General features: G+C 38.0%; 1 protein-coding gene across 1 annotated transcript in view; it reads left to right on the top strand.

Moving 5' to 3' along the window:
• Window positions 1-5,161: 5,161 nt before the first annotated feature.
• Window positions 5,162-21,100, top strand: part of LOC109278878 (zinc finger protein 474) — a 125,733-nt gene continuing 109,794 nt past the window's right edge. The window contains exons 1-2 of the mRNA XM_019469562.2: window positions 5,162-5,524; window positions 11,595-11,718. The gene's annotated coding sequence lies outside the window, so the exon portion shown is untranslated. The remainder of the gene's footprint in view (window positions 5,525-11,594; window positions 11,719-21,100) is intronic.

Genomic DNA, 21,100 nt, shown 5'->3' with positions numbered 1-21,100 from the left:
ACCTAGTTTTTGGCATGAAATCACGTGAGATCTATAACTGCAAAACCCTATCTTCATAAGCCTGTTTAAAAACCATGATTGAATTACGGTATCTCGTATCTCAACAGGAAAACACAATTTTTGATCACAGAGTTTAGCATACATACCAGGGTGAATGCACATGTCCTGTAGTCTACACTCTAGTCTAGGATAGAATTGAACTTCCAATCTCTTCTGAAAGGATGAGGTAAGTGTATTCCCCCAGACAAAGAACAGGCTCGCTTCCTGTTTGTTAAAACAAAGTAGTGGGTTCTCCAAGTTCACTGTTCTTTGGCTGTGATGCAGACCCACTGTATGCATTGAATCCAGTGAGCATATTGGGTCATACTGGGGGGACGTGGGGACAAGGGAGCCAGTGTAAATATGCTGAACCTCATGCTGCTTGCTGTGCAATGAGTCATAGCGTCCTGTGTTTCTGATTCAGGATCTCAAGTCTTCAGCCAGCGCTCATGAAATATAACAGGCTCATTTGTTAGTTTGTAAGTGGGGTAAAATCAAATCCCTGACCTGACAATAGCTTCCTCCCCAAGTTGTTAATGTTTTTATACTGTACCATTCTACAGTTAGTATTTTGCTGACCAATTCCAGAAGCTGATTAATTTATCTTATCAGTTTATCCCACTGTGATGAGAAGCTATTCTTGAAAATTAATTTTGAAGTAATGTAAAAATATGTTAATGTTATAAAAAGTGTATTTCCTATTAGAAAGCAAAATTTGGGGAAAATTTTAAGAAGGCATTCTGTACACCTTGTTCTTCCAAACAGGAAAATAGATAAAATCCAGCACAGATTGGATAAATGTTTGTTTCTCACACTAAGATTCTGAAAATGTATCTGTTCATTTACCACAGATAACCCTAGTGCCCACCGCACTGTTACTGGTACAAAGGAGGTCCTCCATTAATGTTTGTTTAATGAATTTATGAACAGAAATACTCTAGGGGCGCCTGGGTGGCTCAGTTGGTTGAGTGTCCAACCTTGGCTCAGGTCATGATCTCACAGTTTGTGAGTTTGAGACCTGCATTGAGACCTGGAGCCTGCTTCAGATTCTGTGTCTCCCTCTCTCCCTGCCCCTCCCCTGCTCATGCTATCACTCTCTCTCAAAATAAACAAACATTAAAAAAAATTTTTTAAAGAAATAGTCTAAATTTTGTTATTTCTGTGATAATAAGCCCAAGATAATTTTTTCAGTCACCATAAAAATGACTACCATAAGTAAATTACAAATAATGATGGGTATGGTTATGGGAAAGGACTCATTATTTTAAGATGGATTTTATTTTAACTGAACACATACTGTTCCAATGGTCTTTTCTTTTCCATTTTAAGAAAATGAATTAGAAGCGTAAGTATAATTATGCCTAAAGTTAAAACCAGAAAATGGAAGAGAAAAAAAATCTTTCTATTATGGAAAATTTTAAACATCAATAAAAGTAGAGAGAATAATAGGATGAACTCTCAGGCACCCACCATCCAGCTTCAGCACTTACCAAACATGCCAATCTCACTTCATCTGGAGACCCCGCACTCTGCCCCTGGATTATTTTGAAAGCAATTCGTGAGTGCATATCACTTTATCTACACATTCTTCAGAACAAACGTACTTGTTAATGAAAAATATAAAATATGCCAGAAAGGATAGATGATTGTTATGAACTTAATATTTCTAATCAAAGCAAAGCATGAGCAAGAATGGGATTTCACCCTAAAAGGTACTATTACATTTTTGGTATGACCAGCTCTTACTTCTACTCAAGCAGGGAGAAATTTTTTTTAACGTTTTTTATTTTATTTTTGAGAGAGAGAGAATGCGAGCAGGAGAGAGGTAGGGAGAGAGGGAGACACAGAATCCAAAGCAGGCTCTAGGCACTGTGCTGTCAGTTGAGAGCCCAAAACGGAGCTCAAACTCAGGAACTGTGAGATCATGACCTGAACCGAAGTCAGACACTTAATAGGCTGAGCCACCCAGGTACCCCAAGAAATTTTAAAGTTCTCCTTGCTCTTTTTTTCCCCTCTAATTTGTATCACTGAATTTAGGATATATTGATGATTTCACTAGATCCACATTATTAAACCCAAATGAAAGCACTTCAATTTTAATAAAGCTTTCCATCAGAAGTAAGAATATTTTCCAGTTACCACCACTTTTAGGGTAAAATTGTTAATATTTGACCTCTGTGAAGGAAAATCCTAACATAATTATTTTTGTCTACTAAAACAGCCACACTGACGTGTTTTTAAAAAAAACTCCTGTTGTTATAATTTGTCAAAAGAAACAATTTTGGGAAGTGATGTTGGTGTGTGTATGTATTTGCGTGCTTATGTAAACACACAGTGAAAATGCCTTAGAATTGTAAGATAATGCTATAGTTTGTTAGCTTATGTTCAGTCAGCACACATAAGTTTGGCCATACCTGGTAAAATATTAAGATACTTACAGGAGACTAGCTGCATTTCTAAACCTCCTACGTTCTGCTACATCGGGCTCTTGGATCTCCCATGATCCAGTAACTAAAAGGTTAGAATGTAGCCCCATTGAGAACCTGCATGACCCTGTTCCTAGCATTAGGCACTTCCATGATCTGATTGCCTCACTGCTTGTAAATATTTTGAAAACCTGCTCAAGTTTAGAAGATGATATAGAACTGATCCAGGGAGTAGATAGAAATGTGGAACAAACTGTGGCAGGAAAAGAAGGCAAGTCCCAGAAAAGCAGGTTGGAGATAACTAGAAAGCCTGGCTAAGAGCTTCCTATGTACATTACAAAAAAAAAAAGGAACTTTTTACTTCAATGTGAGAAGACCAGAAATAGATTATAGAGGTAATAATAAAAAAATTCACAGGAGGATTGTATAAAGAGTGCTAGCTTTTCTTCTCTTTTTTCTTTTCTTTTCTTTTTTTTCTTTTCTTCCCTCCCTCTCTTCCTTCCTTCCTCCCTGCCCTGCCCTGCCTCCTTCCCTTCCCTTCCTTCCCTTCCCTTCCTTCTCTTCCCTTCCCTTCCCTTCCCTTCCCTTCCCTTCCCTTCCCTTCCCTTCCCTTCCCTTCCCTTCCCTTCCTTCTCTTCTCTTCTCTTCCCTTCCCTTCCCTTCCTTTCCCTTCCCTTGCCTTGCCTTCCCTTCCCTTCCCTTCCCTTCCCTTTCCTTTCCTTTCCTTTCCTTCCCTTTCCTTACCTTTCCCTTCCTTACCTTTCCCTTCCTTTCCTTTCCTTTCCTTTCCTTTCCTTTCCTTTCCTTTCCTGTCCTTTCCTTTCCTTTTTTTTTTTTTGTAGAGAGAGAACATCTTAAATAGGCTCCATGTCCAGCACGGGGCCCAACACAGAGCCCAATGCAGAGCTCAATCTCACAATGGTGAGATCTTGACCTGAGCTGAAATCAAGAGTTTGATGTTTAGCAAACTGAGCTACCCAGGTTCCCAAGCTCAGTTGACTTTGTTGATAAAAGATGCTGCTGGTAGGCACTGTAAAACAAAGGAAAGAAAAGAAAAAAAAATTTGCTTATGTAATGCAATATAAATTTGCCAAGAATGGTTTTGTAAGAAACTTTATTAGCTTATGACTACTTCATCCACTTGCCATGCTAACCAATATTTTACCTTCCTCTCTGGAAAGCATCCTTACTGGTGCTCACAGCTTTTGCTGAATGTTCATGGACATCAGGCTCTTCTCCAGGCTATCAAGCTCTTACCAGTTGAGGTAAATGCCTACCCGTATATAACAGCTGTATTCTTTCTCCAGTCTGTTTTTGCCAGCTGTATTTACAACTTTTATAAATTATTACATAAATTAGTAAAATTGATGGAAGATGTATTTACAACTTTAACTTATAAGTTACTATATAAGTTAATAAAATAAGATAGTTGTTCCCAAGAAAATTAAGTTGAAAGCTTTTAAAACACTTGATGGAGGTGAGTCACTAAAAACTGCATTTGCATTACATGTGGACAATTAGTGTAAAAAATTGGGATAGGGGAGAAAGATTGTACAGTCAGATTGCTTTACAAGCAATCTTCAAACTCTCAACGTTAAAGAAATAAAAATTAGAAACTATAGGTAATGCATGATGAAGAGGTTTATTTTAAAAAAACAGCATGTATTCAATCATTTGACCTAATGGCTACACATCAAAAGATTGTGTATAAATGTGTATGCATTTGCATAATAGTGAATAAATGTCTATTTTTAAATTGAAAAATAAAGTTAAAGATAAGCCCAATTTTTTGTGAATAAGTGCTTGAACTGAATTTTTAAGTTAATAACCAACTATCAATTCAGATTACATCAGGATTTCTAATGTATGTGACAGAACCAACTAGAAGTTAAAAGTATGAGTTTTGTTATAGTCATAAATGTTCTATATAGAACTATTTATAAGACTAACAGAAGGGACTAGAGACGCATATAAACGTTGTGTCTCCCGTGTACACTATTCGTGTTTGAAGAGGAGTCCGAACAAGAGCCTAATGTTTCATCCTCTCCTGTGTGGGAGAAAGTGCAAGAAAAAGGGAAACTGATCCAACAAGGCGCTATGATCTTTGTTTACCTGTTTCAGGAGGTTCTTGTTGTGCACTGGGCAGCAGTATGAGTTGCTCAGAGAGGGGAGTGGCCCTGGTGCTCCAGGATCTGGCTCTAGGCTCTGACTTCAGGAGATTGGAGGAATCTGCATCACCCTAAGGGACCAGACTTCTCCAGAGAGTTCTGCCCCAGAGGTGATTGCTAACACTTAGGAATGTACAATACAGTGAGGGGAGGGGTTAAAAAGTACACACCAAGACTCAAATCTACACCAAATGTGGTTTCTTTTTTCTTTAAAATTCTCTTCTTGCCTTGGCAACCCTATTCCTGCTGATGCCAGAAAAATAATGGCACTTGCCAATTAAAGGCACGTTATTCCCTTAAAATTCAAAAATGTTAATCAGGGTTAACTTTCGCTTTCAAGATTTTGTGCTTCCTTTCTTTCTGCCCACACTGGCATCTGGATATAAGGGGAAGCTAAAGCAGCCTTTGAACACCGGAAGAGGGCAGTCTTTCTCACCAGCTTTTGCTCAGATGCCCTCATCTTGCCTTGTTCCTGGGAAAGTGTGTGGTGTCTGCTGAGTTGGAGTGGGTCTTGTCTGTACTAGTGCTGTGGTGTTCTGCTGGCATGCATACGCCAGTGATCATGGATGTAGCCATTGTCTTTATTTACAGTGACCCCCGTTCCACAGTCTCCTGAGTCTGTGTGTCTTGTTCATGAGTGTCCCACCGGGAAACTCCAGAGTGTTTGCCTGCCTTCTGCACACAATATGGCAGGGTGCAGGATTCTGTGAGTCAGCTCAAGGTCCTTCCCTCAGCCTTCGCTGTTACTCTCTCACCAAACTCGATGTGGGGCTTTGCTAAGGAATGTATTCTCCCTGATGGGTTTTGTGGACAGAGACTATCAGCTCTTGAATCATCCCATGACCTGTTTGATATCTTTCCACTTCAGCCCAGGAACACTGACCCTAAGAGGTAAGCTGGAATACTTGGCCATGACCCCTTACCCAATTCGACCTTTCTTGGCTCTGATGCATACAAACTGGAAGAATCTCTCCTTTATTCTGTTGGTTTGAGCCTTCCCTCACACCATTCTTCATCCTTCGCTTTACTATGGTTTACAATAAATATGCTCAGACCTTCACATTTTGTTCTTTATATATAAAGGGAAGTTTAGGATTTACTTTTAAAAACTCTATTTCAACAAGGTCTGGATCTCAATGCTGTTATTTCACAAAAGACTCGAAAGAATTTGCTTTTAGACTCAACTCTGAGCAACAGCATTTAAAAAAAATTTTTTTTAATGTTTATTTACTTCTGAGAGAGAGACAGTGGGGCAGGGGCAGAGATAGGTGGAGACATAGAATCGTAAGCAGGCTGCATTCCCTGAGCTGTCAGCACAGAGCCCAATGCAGGGCTCGAACTCATGGACTGCGAGGTCATGACCTGAGCCGAAGTCAGATGCTTAACTGATTAAGCCGCCCAGAAGCCCCATAAGTGGCACAAAATTTGTGATAAAAAATTGTTTTGAGAGCCAGAGAAAGAAAAGAAACATTACCTAACTAGGAACAAAGACCAGAATTACACCACATTTCTTAATGAAACAATACAAGTGAGATGACAATAGAACATCTTTGAGGTTTTGAAAGAAAAAAAAAAAATGTGTTAGTTTAGAATTCTATACCCAGTCACGATAGTTTTCAAAAATGAAGGTAAAATAAAAACTGTCTAAAAGGTACAAATGCTGAAAGAATTCATCACCAAGAGACCCGTATAATATAAAAATTTACAGCAAGACCCTAAGAAAGAAAATAATAGTGCTGGAAATATGGATATACATAAAAGAAAAACACCAGAAAAGGTACAATTATATAGAGGCAAGTATGTAATATTTTTAAAAATTATTTAAATATCTTTAAAAGATAATGACTGTTTTGGCACCTAAGTGCCTCAGTCAGTTAGGCATCTAACTCTTGATTTGGGGTCAGGTCATGATCTCACAGTTCATGAGATAGAGCCCTGCCTCAGGCTCTGTGCTGATAGCACAGAGTCTGCTTGGGATTCTTTGTCTCTGTGCCCTTCCCCTGCTCATGTGTTATTACTCTGTCTGAATGAATGAATGAATGAATAAATAACTATTTAAAGAGTAATAGATGTGTAAGAAAAATGTATGAAAACAATAGTATAACGACCACAGGGGGAGAAATGAAATGTATTATTCTAAGGTTTTTAAACTATACATAAAATTGTCTAAGAACACTTGATAGTGGAATGTGATAAGTAAAAGGTGTATACTATAAATCTGAAAGAAACCAGTAAAATAACAAAACAAAAGGTTATAAGTAATAAGCAGAAAAAAAGGAGTGAAAATTGGAAACATAAAAATACTTAACTCTAAAGCACGGAGAGAGATATTGAAAACAACCGAAAATTTGTGACTACAAAACAAATAATGTAGGAGCAACTGAATAGATGCAGAAAAGTCATTTGAAAAATCCAATATCCATTCCTGATTAAAACTAAATAAAAAATACTCAAAACTCTCAATGGACCAGATATACAAGGGAACTTCTTCAACCTGAGAAAGGAGATTTACAGAAGAACAAACAAACAAACTACAGCTTACATCTCGCTTAATGGGGAAATATTGAATGTTTCCCCAAGGACAAGGGACAAAACGAGGAAGTCTACTGTCCCCACATCTATTCACCATTATACTAGAGGATCTAGCCAGTTCAACAGGCCAAGACAAATAAAGGCATCCAATATGAAAAGGAAGAAATAAAATGGTATTCACAGATGACATGATTATCTTTGCAAAAAACCTCTTGGAATCTACAAAAAAAAGTTTATAGAAATAATAAACAAGTTTAACACAGCTGCAGAATATTGAATTGATATACAGAAATCAATTGTATTTCTTTATGCTAGCAATAATCCATCAATGATCAAAATTAAAAACAGTATCATTTCCTGTTTCTTTAGATACTATAAGTCCTGAAAACTATAAAATGGTGTTGAAATTCAAGAAGAATTAAATTAACAGAGAGATACTGCTTGTTCACAGCTCAGGAGATGTTAAGATACTATAAAGATGTTAATTCGCCCCAATTAATGTATAGTTGCACTGAATCTAAAAAACAAAACAACAACAAAAATATCCCAGCAGGTGGTTTTGTAGAAACTGAGAAGTTGTTCATATGGAAATTCATATGGAAATGAAAGAGTCAGCCACAACACTTTTGAAAAAGAGGAACCAAATCAGGAGACCAACACTACCCAATTCGAACATTTATAAAGCTCCAGAAAACAAGGCAATATGGTATTGATTTAAATATAGATAAACTAATCAGTGGAACAGAGTAGATGGTCCAGAAACAAGCCCACACACTTATGGTCAGTTGGTTTTCAAAATGATACAAACACAATTCAAATTATCTTCTCAACAGATGGCACTTGAACAAATGGCTATCCATATGCAAACAAATAAATTTCAATGTATATTTCACACCACATACAAAAATGAACTCAAATGTACACTCTAGAACTATAAATTTTCCAGAAGAAAACACAGGGGAAACATTTTTTGACCTTGATTTAGGCAAAGTTATTTTAGATACAACACCAAAAGCAGGATTCATACACACAAAAAAATTGATAAATTTGACTCTATCAAAATTAAAAACCTTTATCTACAGTAGCCAAATTATGGAAATAGCCCAAATGTCCATCAACTGATGAATGGATAAAGTTGTAGTAAACATACACACACACAAACACACACACACACAATGGAATATTACTCAGCCAAAAAAAAAAAAAAAAGAATGGAATCTTGCCATTTGCAACAATGTGGTTGGAGCTAGAGAGTATTATGCTAAGAAAAATAAGTCAGTCAAAGACAAATACCATATTATTTCACTCATATGTGCAATTTCAGAAACAAAACAAAGGATCATCGGGAAGGGGAGAGAGAGAGAGAGAGAGAGAGAGAGAGAGAGAGAGAGAGAGAGAGAGAAAGAAACAGACTCTCGACTGTAGAGAACAAACTGATGGTACCCAGAGGGGAGGTAGGTGGGGGGGGGGGGGGGGGATGGGTTAAATAGGTGATGGGGATTAAGGAGACCACTTGTAGTGATGAGCATCCCGTGTTGTAGGTAAGGATTGGATCACTGAATTTGTACACCTGAAACTAATATTATAGTATGTTAACTGACTGGAATTTATATTAGAATTTTAAAAATTTAAAGCTTTTTCAAAAGACACTTTTAAGAGAATTAAGACAAGTCAGAGACTGGGGAAAATACTTGTAAATCATTTATCTGATAAAGGGCTTATAGCCAAAATATATAAGGAACACTCAAAATTTGATAATGGATAAACAATCAAAAATTATAAATAGCAAAAATATTTTAACAGGCTATTACAAAATGATCAACCTCTAATACCGGATATTAGGAAGCAAGAGAAGAGGGTCTCATTTATAAGTTGGTGATTAACTGTTTTGTTTTTTTTTTTAAGTTTATTTATTTATTTTCAAGTGAGAGAGAGTGAGCAGGAGAGGGGCAGAAAGAGAGAGAGAGAGAGAGAGAGAGAATTCCAAGCAGGCTCCAGCTTTGTCAGCTGACAGCACAGAACCCCAAGGTGAGACTCAATCTCAGGAATGGAACCATGAGATCATGACCTGAGCCAAAATCAAGAGTCAGACACTTAACAAACTGAGCCACCCAAGTGCCCCTAGCATGGTGATTAGTGATAAAGCTAGGTAGAAGGTGTTCAAGTACTGATTGCTTCAGTAGGCTTCCTCCAGCTAGTACCTCAGATGATTAGTCTGAAACTTCTGATACATGCATTACTGTTCTGTCTTCCTTTACATACCCAGCAACTTCTCAATTTTAATAAAAATTAAATTAATTTCTTGGGGCACCTGAATAACTCAATTTGTTAAGCATCCACCTCTTGATTTCAGCTCAGGTCATGATCTCATGGTTTGTGGGATCGAGCCCTATGTTGAACACCATGCTGATGGCACAGAGCCTACTAAGGATTCTCTTTCTCCCTCTCTGCCCCTCCACTGCTCATGTTCTCTGTCTCTCTCAAAATAAATAAACAATCATTTTAAAAAATGAAATTAATTTCTTTTCCTCTGTCCTACTAGAGTGCTAGACGAATGTCATCTTGCTACCCAAAGTGTATAACGGGCTAAGAGTTTATGCTTTTTTCTAAATTGCCATTTTAAAACTCTGTTTTCAAATCAACAAAAATATATTAAGGCCAATTAAGTATAATCTATCCTGCTGGCTATTATTAGACAAACTCACAAATAAGTGTAAAAAGCCATCTCTGTCATCAAAGAGTGGGAAATGTAGCTACAGCTAAGAAGCAAAAGTTTTCAATGAGAGAAATTAAGTAGAATACAAATTTAGAATAACTGTTCTTTACAGATGGAAGAGGTACTTCTCCTAAGGCACTACATGGTTAAATGTCCCAGGAACATTCCAGACCATGGTTGCCATGAGAAATCTGAGGTTCATCATCAACTGGGCTGTTTGGGGCAGCTTTTCTTGAAAGAAGTGGGCCCGAAATTTGGTCTTGGAGGGTTGTATAACATGCACCAAATGTTTGGCTGGGCCTAGGAAACACACAATTGCTTTTAATAAATTGTTGGGCTGATGTTCTCTGTTCCGAGAGTCAATATGTTCAGGGAGTGCACTCTGCCAGTAAAAAGTCAGTCACTTTAGATGCTGCTGCTGGCAACCTTGCCAGTGGACGGCCCTTCTCCCTGGCCAACCACACAGTATGACCCAAGTCTAAAGGGCTTCTTCAGAAATCGCCCACCTGTTGGAACTAGAATGGAGGTACATGTTGGAGCACCTGTGCCTACCCATGTCTGGACGTGGTTATTAGTCCTTCATTGTCCCAAGTGGTAAACTTGTTCGCAGATGTTACTGGAGGGAAAGTGCTCAGTGTTTATGCAGCAAATCTGCTCTGAAGAAACCATTCTATGTTCAACTGAGGAAATGCCATAGTTATTTTGGTATTCCTTTAATTTTGGAAGCCTGTATTATTTGCAGGGCTGACCAAAAGGCTTTAAAAAAAATCCACAAATAAACATGAAATTCCTGTTTAATATGGTGGATGCTATTGGTTTTTGGGAAAAAAAAAAAAAAAAAGAATAGTCACTCTTGAACCCAACCAAAAAGCAAAAGCCCTTTCTGGTATTGACAGCCCAGAAACCTCATGACGTAAGCCTTATTTCTGAATTAGAACATCTCCCTCAAAAAGGAGGCTCTGCAGGAAGGCCCTTTCTATTCTGAACATTTCTGAAACTGGTAGCAAAGAGCAGACAGAGATAAAACAAGGCTAAGAAGAAGTTTCCAAAAATCAATCTCTCATTGGCAATCAAGGAATTTCCCCCTCAAAAACATTATCTTTAGCTCTTTTTAACTTAAGCCTTTTCTGAGCTGGATAAACAGAAGAGAGTACATTTGGGTTCTTTACCCATCTTAATGGCTAATAAAGTGTTTATTGTCTCCAGAAAAATAAAGACAAAGGAATAGTAATTTATAATTTTTTTCGTGCATGTATAACCATAGTCTTGATGAATCAAAATAACTCTGGAATCAGCTATCCTTTGATTAGTTTAAATGATAATTGATGTAGGGGGACCTGGGTCACTCAGTCGGTTGAGCAACGGACTCTTGATATCTGCTCAGGTCATGATCTCATGGTTTGTGGGATCAAGCATCACATTGGGCTCTGTGCGGACAGCTCAGAGCCTGCTTGGGATTCTCTCTCTCCCTCTCTCTCTCTCTCTCTCTCCCCTGCTTATGCACGTGCTCTCTCTCTCTCTCGAAAACATAAATAAACTTTAAATGATAATTGATGTAAACCTCTCTGGGAGATTCTTACTTGGGGGCAGGTTGGAATAAGGAGGGGGATGATCTCTGATCTTTATCTCTGTCTCTGATCAGAGATCTGATTACCTCTGATCTCAAATTCCTACTTCTACTGAAGTTTTAATCTCTTCTCATCTGACTTGCAGTGCATGGACCCTGGCTTTTGCTTTCCTAAATACCACTGACCCAAGGCTGTGTGTAGAGGAGAATTTCCCAAAGATTTGGAACACACATATGGGTGCAGCAGCGTGGAGCCCTTCACAGTGAATGGTAGGTATCTGTGTTTATAAACCTACCCTAGACATTTCTATAACCAACAGGCCCTCATTTCTAAAATAAAGACCTGAACTCCCCTCCACAGTGCTGCTTTCACCCCCTCTCCTTTTAGATCTCATTACCCCTTCTTTAAAGTTTTACTGGCCCCAAAGCCAAGATCCTGTCATGTAGTTCCTGTCTCAAACTCACCCCAGACCAGTGCTATCCGGTAGAACTTTCTGTGATGGAAAATTTCTATAACCTGAGCTATGCAATATGGTAGCCACATGTGTCTATTGAGTACTTAAAATGAATAAAATGTCACATTTAATTTTAATTAATTTATATTTACATTTAGTAGCTACACATGGTATATTGGACAGCACAGCTCCAGACCATTCACTATTGACGAAGAGGCCACTTTTTCAGAACTGGACAGACTTATTAAAATATGTTTCTCAGCAAAGATATTTAAAAACAGCAATAGTTTAAAAACAGGAATATAAAAAAACAGGAATTTTTTTTTCTTTCCACTTGCTAAATATCTGGTATGGTATGTGTCCCTGTGCATGAAACTTAGCCATAAAAATATTTTAAAAATGAGAAAAAAAACAACCCTCAATTAGGCCTTTATTATTCTGTTTGCGCCAGCCTCGCTCTCTCAAATACATCTTTTAAAATATATGCCTCTACATTTATTCAATGCCATTGTCCAAATATAAATTAGTAAATCATGATTCTGTGTTGAAGTCCTTGATAAATAACTTCTTAGAGTAGCCAAATAATTTAATAGATCTAAGCCATGGTTTTAAAATATACGATTTGTATTTCTAATTTTTCAGATACACTCCAGGTATATATGTTTTTCTTTTGTCAGTTGCATTTAAGGAGGTTTGGCATTTGATACAATGGGAACATGTGCTTGATTTAGGGCTTAATCTTCTTTCCTCTGAAATACTGAATATGGCCCTGCTAACGTACTGTCCTGCATCTAATTGTTATTTCTTTTTGTATAAAGAATCAGTTTTGGAGCACTGCAATTGTTTTAAAGGAAGTATTACTTGTTCCAGGAGTGTAGATTTTGTTTCACAATATGTATTTGCCTTCTACATTCCTTCCTTAATGTTTACTACAAATGTTAATCTTAAACAGATGGATTTTGTTTTTGTGATTGACTGTGCATTTAATAGATGTTGTGAACCCTTCCCTGCACAGAAAGACTTGTGCTTTTGAGCCAAGGCCTGGCATGGTATTTCCTTTCTGAAACACTCCCTTGTTTAGTTATTTGCTTGTTCTACCTTTACATCTCTTCTGCTTTTTTTGGCACCCAATTGTTCAGGTGTTTCACATGAAAACATACCATTTCTGTTTCTGAAGACACATGCCCAAGCATTTTCCTCTCGTGACTCCAAATTGCCACCTTCCTGGTATGTTTTCGTTCTCACTGGGGAAGTAATGCAATTGTCTTCATTCTGTCTCGGAAAAAGAGTTCTGCAAAAGGAACCTTTGTTATTAGACTAATAATTTATTTTCTATTAATGTATCACATTAAGGGGCGCCTGGGTGGCTCAGTGGGTTAAGTGTCTGACTTCGGATAAGGTCATGATCTCATGGTTTGTGAGTTCAAGCCTCACCCCGTCAGGCTCTGCCCTATTAGCGCAGAGCCTGGAGCCTGCTTTGGATTCCGTCTCCCTCTCTCTCTGCCCCTTCCTCGCTCACACTCTATTTCTCTCTCTCTCTCAAAAAGAAATAAACATTTTAAAAATTAAAAAAAAAATTGTCACATTAAGTAAATTGTCTACTTTTATCCAGTCAATAGTAGCTTGCAGTCTTAGCACCTTAACTTTTAAACTTTCAACTATAACCGTTACGTTATTTCGTCACCCACAATACATAATAATTGGCGTTTAAAATCACAAATACCTTTAGTACATGCTTTAATTAGAAAAGTAACATAAGCGCATGAATTTCAAATGTGGGCTAAAGAAGAAAATAACCCACAGCCAAACCATTCTAATGCAATCCTTATTTTATTTCTTTTTACATGCATGTTTTCACAGTTAAAATAATGATGTTGGTACAGTTTAGTATCTTACTTTGTAATTAGTTAACATTTTATTAGATGGCTTTTCCATGTTGTGAGTCTTCTCAGCCCTCTTTTTTTCATAGCCATCATTTCAATTGGCTACGTATTATTCTATTCAGCTGTTCACACTATAATTTATTTAAATAATCCCCTAATGATGAGCATTTGGAATACATCTAATATTTTAGTCTGATAAAGAAGACTCCTACGAACGTCTTTATGCTTACAGCCTTTTTACATATTTTGTTTAACCTAACAGTGGAATTATTTATCTGTTTATAGACAGTCTATCTATCTGCCCAGATCCATGTCTAGTAGAGTAAATCTATCCATATCTATTAGTACTTTATTGAGATAGTTAAATTTTAGAACCCTAACATCAGGCAAGGATACAGTACAGCCAGTTAGAATATTGGGAAGAGACAATTTTCTAAAATGTGAAATATATTAATTAATTTTACTCAATGTGTCCTTTTGAGCACTCCGTCAAGTAGTATTCCTGACATACCAAGAAGGCTGACAACGACCATGGGAGGCACCATTCCTATCTTGATGAAGCTTTCTTTAGTATAGGTGATTACGGACCAGTCTACAGACTGGCCAGTACTTTGAATGGGGAAATAGATGTCGTATGGAAATACATAGATAGGGCTCATCCCCTAATCCCAAAGTCTTGTAAGGCTTCTTAGAAGATATAACATTTATATAAATCATAAATAAGGAAATAACAAAAACCTAAGGTGGTATAAGGAAAGAGGGTAAATGTACTTCAGGCAGAGATAATGGCACATGAAAGAACATTAGGCAAGGAGTACATGTGGTAGATAAAAAAAGGAAAGGAAAATAGTGTGCCTGGAGAGGGGATTGCATGTAGGAATATTTGAACATTTCTTTTGCATTTGTTTTAACGGTCATCAATAATTGGATTTAATCCTTGATTTATCTATTGAGTTGATAATCCAAGCTTTCTTTCCCACAAAAGTATCCCTGTTCTAATATAAGGCAATGAATTAGAAGTCAGTTAAACTGCATCCTTGCCAGCATCAGATGGTATCAGTTAGGTTATTGTAACAGCAGAAGAATTTTAAAAGATATTATTTATGTTTTTAATGATCATTTCAAGGTCTATGGAGTGATTTGAGGGAAACTCCCAAGGGAAGATCTGTTCAAAGAGAACTCCCATAATTCTTTTTCTGAAGACTGAAATTCCTCTTGTTTCTTTCTCCTTTGGCTTAAAATATTGAAAGCCCTTATTAATTTGTAAATTTATTAGAGGAAAGGATTTCATATTTCTATTCCTTTCAGCTGTGAACACTTTATAATAAATTCTTTTTTCAAAGAGTTGTGTCCTTAAAGAATAGGTCACAGTAGAGTTAAATTTTGATTGTGACTTTTGAGACAGAAACAGTCCCTAATAAGGGTTTCCCTTTGGAATGTGAAAGCTCAGGTGTGGGTATTAGACTTCTGGAAGACTTGGGAAGCAGGGGTGGAGAGTGGACAGATTTTAACCCCAAAATGATGATGAAATAGTTCCAAATCATACCCTACTCACAAATTTTCCTAATCTCAGCCCTGTCTGGCATAGCCATTCTAGAGGAAAGTAGAAAATACCTTGGAAATGTAACTTCTTTTAAAACATCAATGTGAGACCTTTTTTGCTGCATGGCTAATTTCTCAATATAATGTGGATCAATAGAATCATGGTTTTCTTTATACTCTTAGGTCATGCCTCAGCTGTATCTTAGGGAGTCATGAAGAACTGCACTAGCTGGGCAGAGTAGTGATTAATGACTTACTGATGTGGAATGTTGGGGTTTGGAGCTAACGGTCAAGAAAGAATTCTTGAGGTGTCTTCAGTGCAAAAAGGTGGTATTATGAAAGCACAGGGACGGGACCCATTGTCATAAAGAGCTGCATTGACGTCATGACAGGTGACTGATTATATACTTTAGATTGGGAGATTAGAGATAACGTAAGTCTCTAAGGAATTTTGGGAGCAGGGTTTCCGGGACCTTGAGGGAGCTAGCTATTGTTTGGAAAATGTCGTTTATTACTGTCTAATAAAACCTTAGCCATGAGACCTTTCAGATGTTTATCAGTGGGCCATATACTTGAAGGATGATTGCCAACATATATCTTGGTGGGTAGAGATAAAGGAGGTTCCCAAAGGAATTTCTGTATATTAAAAGAGAGTTACAGGATCCTGGAGGTTGGGGTAATGTTAAGCTAAGATTGCTTTTTGCCTTTAGCAAAGTATTAACATCAAAACAGCTGAGTTCCTAGAGGAAGGTCACTCTCCTGTTTCAAAGACTCATCAATGGGCTGTAAGTAGCAAGGACATGTTTCTTTTGCCTTTGTTTCCCACCTCATTGCTGCTGGCACCAAAATTAGGTGGAGTAATTTAGCTTCAAGTTGGCTACAGCCATGATCATGATTAATATTTCCAGTCGTATCATACGATACTTGCAATCCACTGTACTATGGCAGTCATTTGACTATTCTGGTTCTCTTCCTTCTGGATATGTTGTAGTTCTTTCATTCCCTATCCTCTTGTGACTTATGATGACTTACTCTGGCCAATGAAAATGGAGTGAGAGTAATGTATGTCTCGATCATGGAAGCATTAACCGGTGGAAGATGGGATCAAATGGGCTTGAACCATACAGATTTAGCCATCATTGGGAGATGTGGAATTGTGAGGATTTTTGAATGAAGAATACATTCTTGTAATAGTCAAAGCAAGAATGAAAATGGACAATTACAAATCAGGATTTTTCTTTCTACACTCCCCTTGTTATGTGGAAAAGCCAGCATCCATCACATTCTTCCAAAGTAGTCCTGAAAGTTCTCAGGAAACTCTTACTGTGTTTTGCAGCCAAATCTTTTGACTTCAGTGTGCCATCTGTGATCATCTCTTTTGCTCCAGATCACTGTGGCAATGACAATGAACAAAGAAGCAGCTCTTTCAAAAGTGCACGTTAGAAGTGCACCATACTGCAATTGCTGAGCCAAATGCACTGCCACATGTAAAGGGCAATGGCACCAAACCAAACCTCTTAGTGTTGCAATTAATACAAATTCCCCTTCTCATTGTTATGGATGCTTTTAGCATCGATATAGAAATGCCATGGAATCCCAAAAATCTCACTTGTATTAGTTTTTATTCATTTTTTTTTTCATTATAGTACTGTCTCTTAGTACAGATATGAGGTCATGGTAGCTAGACCAGAGTGACAGACAGAAAGGGGGCTATGCTGTGAATCATCTTTACCTCTATTCTGGCACTGGTGGTAGTCCAAATAAACCAATGCATCTAAAAGGACAATATCTGGGGCTGTTTTTTTTTTTTAAATCTCTCTTGTGGAAGGACAGGCACAACCCCTCTGAGCCAGTTGACCAGTGCGTGTGGCAGAGACTGCCTGTCCCCAAGTGCATTCTTCATTTCTCTATTTAGTAGTAAAATTTGAGTTTCACCTGGCAAATGGTCTTTAAAGGCTTACATGGCTTTTAATGGGAGGAACATGTCTTCTATTTTTTATTTTCCCCTTGCAGCTGGTTGGATCAGAGATATAATGAGGGGAACTGGAGCAGCCACTTCAGACCATGAGGCAGAAACCCCATCATGACTGGGCAACAGGCTACAAGAAGCTTGAGTCTTTGACACTAAAACTGCTTCTCTGTTTTGGATTATTTTCACGCAGACTATTAAATGAGACAAATAATTTTCTATCTAAGTGTACCTACTGTTCTTTTGTTTTCACAGAAGATAAGTTTGTAACCTGACTACTACAATGAAAAACTTCAGTCAGTGAAAAACAAGCTACCACAGATTTGAGGGGAACAGGAAAGATCAGAGTTCTTTGGGGTGAAAGATCCTTAAGGTAAACCAAAGAAATTAAAATGCATTGTTGACAAAGTTGTGCGCGCACACACACACACACACACACACACACACACACACAGAGTGTTTATTCAGTATTAGAGAAGCAAGTGTGAGGCTTTTCCAAAAGAAGACACATTAGTTAGCTTACCATAATCCTTCAACCCATATCTTCAGATTGTAACATCAAAAGATGCCTTTGAGAGCCAATGAACTTCAACAGCTAACTTCACTTTCTGAGCCCAACCATGGGAAACAACTGATGCTCTCATTCCTCACAGTAGTTTCATTAGAAGAGTAAGACAGTAGAAGAAACACTTCAGCACCTTTTGTTATCTGTACATTCCCCTATTCCCTACTTCTGTGCCAGGGGATAGAAACCAAGTTGCTACAATCTGCAGGGTAAATTTTCTTTCTGGAAGCACCTGAGTGTTCTCTACTCCTAGAAGACTTGCACCCATAGAATTCCCATTTCCCAGGCCCAGTGACTCTCTGCAGGCCATGAACTATAAAAGATGGGATCTGCCTCTGGGCTGATTGATCAAAACCCAGTCCTGAATGGATCACCTTCATTCATATAATAAATAAGAACTGTTTGGTTGCAATTAACAGACAGCCTGACAAACGATGACTTAAACCATCATGATATTTATTATACCAGTAAAATAAGAAGTCTAGAGGTAGGAAGTTCCAAAATTAGTTAACTTCAGCGACATAATGACATCATCAAATTCCTGGATGCCTTCTGTCCTTCTCCCTGGCTGTTCTTGGCATTGGCTTCCATTCCTCGTCAATACAAGATAGCTGACACAGCCCCACACTCACATCCTTCTAAAATCCTATTCAAAACCAGGAAGCTGGAGGAAGCACAGGAAGCAGCTTTATCCTTGAGCACTTCTGTCAAAATCAAGGAAGAAAATCTTTGCCAAAAGCCCTCTAATTCCTTATTACTCAAATTGTGGTCTTCAGGTCATAGCTTCATCCTTCAGCCAGCAACTAATTAAAATGCAATGCCCCGAGCCCAATCCTGATTACTGATTCAGATTCTGTATCTTAGGATCCTCAGGTGATTTGTGTACACAGTCAAGCTTGAGAAGCCCTGCTCTAATGAACTTTTTCTTACTTCTTTTTAGCCAGAGCTTGATGACATGACTTTCCCCACATGGAAGGGAGGATGGGATAGTAATCATTTTTTTTCTTTTTTTCTTTTTTCTTTTCTTTCTTTTTTTTTTTTTTTAAGAAATAGGAAAGAGCAGGGGTGCCTGGGTGGCTCAGTTGGTTAAGAATCCAACTCTTGATATCTGCTCGGGTCATGATCCCTCAGTGTTTGGATCAATCTCCTGTTGGGCTCCATGCTGAGCAGGGAGGCTGCTTGGGATTCTCTCTCCTTCTTTCTCTACCCTCCCCCCTCCCCACTCACATGTGTGTGCCCTTTGTCTCTCTTAAAATAGATAAACATTTAAAAAAGAAATAGGAAAGAGCAAATGAGGTAGGAAATCTTGGGACACCTTCCGAGAGCTGCCATGGTATTTCTCCAAGGACAGGGTAGTACAGAACGCCATGCTCCCCACAGTTCCTTGCTGCTCCCTGAGGCTCTCTGTGATCACACAGACTATGAAACCTTTCCACAGAATGAAGCACTGGCCCATCAGCAGTATTTTTAACAGCAGGTTGAGACTTTACCCATGTGATTTTGGAAAGGTTTCTTGTTTTTACGATCTTGAGGTTTAAGAGTGCTGAGTAACCCAGGAGAATTCAAAGGAAAAACATTAGAGCTTGTATAATTGCAGGGAAGGTGAAAATTGTAAAAGTACCTGGTTTTTTTTTTCAGTTGGTATAAAATATTTTTTCACCAGAGCAGCTAACAAAAATCTATTTTCACAGACATCTTTTTTTCCACTTTGCATTGGTTTTCTGGCCTTAGTGAAAATTTACTAAGAACATTATTTATAAAGATGAAGTAACTGCCTTTGAGGATTTGGGTCTAATTTTAAAAATGAAAATTTTGCTATTTTAAGGTCGAGCCATTAATAAGCTAAGCCTTCTTAACTGTTTCATAAAGTAAAATTCTTTTTTTTTAAAATTTTTTAAATGTTTATTTATTTACTTTTAAGAGAGAGAGGGAGCAAAAGTGGGGGAGGACAGAGAGAGACAGAGAGAGACAGAGAGAGACAGAGAATCCAAAGCAGGCTCCAGGCTCTAAGCTGTCAGCACAGAGCTGTATGTGGGGCTTGAACTCATGAACCACAAGATCATGATCTGAGCCAAAGTCAGTCACTTAACCAACTGAGCCACCCAGGTGCCCCTCATAAAGTAAAATTCTAAAAAACTTTCCAATGACACAAAGTAAGAAAACACGAGGATAAAATGGAATATAGAAAAAAACGGAAAATAAAGGAAAAATGTGGGGAGACTTCTCAGTGTTGGGGCAAGTACCTTGTAGATGGCAATCTAAGCCAATTTCACTTTGACTTCCTGGTGATTATGTGATGATTTACCTATATCAGCATAAAAACAACAGATGTCTTTTTTGTCTCAAAATACTTCTGTATGTTTATTTGAAGCCTCCTACATCATCACTCTTTCCCACTGGTGACTTAAAGGGCATTTTGAGAATAGTTTCAGGCTACCTTCTGATCTCCTTCCAACCAAATCTTTATTTGTTTAACTCAATGGAAAATGTATGCTCCCAATGAACTTCTTTTTTCTGTGGCCTTACCTTTTTGATACAACAGAGTACACGGAGTCTAACTCCAGACCAAAAGACGGTGAACCAGGTTTTTCTGCAGGGAAAAACCAGAGTAAACTTCAATATAGAAATAACTGTTTGATATCACAAATGCTGCAGACACACTCAACAGAGTGTCCTTAAAACAAAAGCACAAATGAACCAGTGGTCGTATGCAGGCAATCAAAGAGTTGGAGGACGTGTCACTTCTTACAACATTTGGCATGTTTTAAGTGCACATAGTTCTCATCGAATTGGCTGGGAGGCCCCTACAGAGATCTGCTGGCAGACTAATGTGCCCACTAAAACAACTGTGAGTTTCAATAAAAATTCGTGCCATCAGTGCCAAAGCAAACTTGTGAAAATTGTCCACTTTTAGGCAACCCGTACAAAAAAACCTTAGGAGGGCTGAAGTCACTATTTAAAAGGGTCTCCATAAGAGCCAAGAGAAATGTATCCCTGATTTATCTGAATACAGATCCTTGTAAATGGTAAAGGCATAGAGAGCCAAATTTGCATTTGGTACCTGGAACCTGGATTTGGCTCAGCCCGATCTGGCTAGCAAAAACAATGGGGTTTCTTGGTCCTCTTTGTTGGAGATGCTAAATGGAGAATTCAAGAATATGGTGAAACTGGGTCTTAAATATAATGGATTTAGTGAGTAACTGGGGACTTGGGGGGAGTCCTGTTTTTTTTCTTTCAG

Source organism: Panthera pardus, unplaced genomic scaffold (assembly GCF_024362965.1).
Source record: "Panthera pardus isolate Hobbes unplaced genomic scaffold, ASM2436296v1 HiC_scaffold_2, whole genome shotgun sequence".
NCBI classification, from domain to species: domain Eukaryota; kingdom Metazoa; phylum Chordata; class Mammalia; order Carnivora; family Felidae; genus Panthera; species Panthera pardus.
Note: the sequence above shows the minus strand (reverse complement) of the source record. Positions and strands in the feature narration are given on the sequence as shown.